The following is a 259-nucleotide window of genomic DNA, read 5'->3' on the forward strand; positions in this document are numbered from 1 at the left end:
TGCAAATGACTATAATCATAAGATTATAATCATAAAACAATATACAGTATAAAGTTGCTAGCAATTTATCTATTTGTAAGATTTTCATCTTGAGTGTCAGTGCACAAGAAAATTGTATGTTAACCTACTAGCGACAGATACATGTATTGAGGTTCTGAATAATTAATTTTATTTAAACGTAGAGGGTTTCAAAAGTGCTCAATCACCAGCTACTATGTCTACCTAATCTCACATCTTTACCCCATTCCTTGAAAAAAAC

At 30.5% G+C, this 259-nt stretch overlaps 1 protein-coding gene across 4 annotated transcripts in view; it reads right to left on the reverse strand.

Annotated features, from left to right (window-relative positions):
• Positions 1 to 259, reverse strand: part of LOC119585636 (mRNA cap guanine-N7 methyltransferase-like) — an 11,301-nt gene that overhangs the window by 4,773 nt on the left and 6,269 nt on the right. The gene's annotated exons all lie outside the window — the stretch shown is intronic.

The sequence above is a fragment of the Penaeus monodon genome, chromosome 20 (genome assembly GCF_015228065.2).
Source record: "Penaeus monodon isolate SGIC_2016 chromosome 20, NSTDA_Pmon_1, whole genome shotgun sequence".
Lineage (NCBI taxonomy): Eukaryota > Metazoa > Arthropoda > Malacostraca > Decapoda > Penaeidae > Penaeus > Penaeus monodon.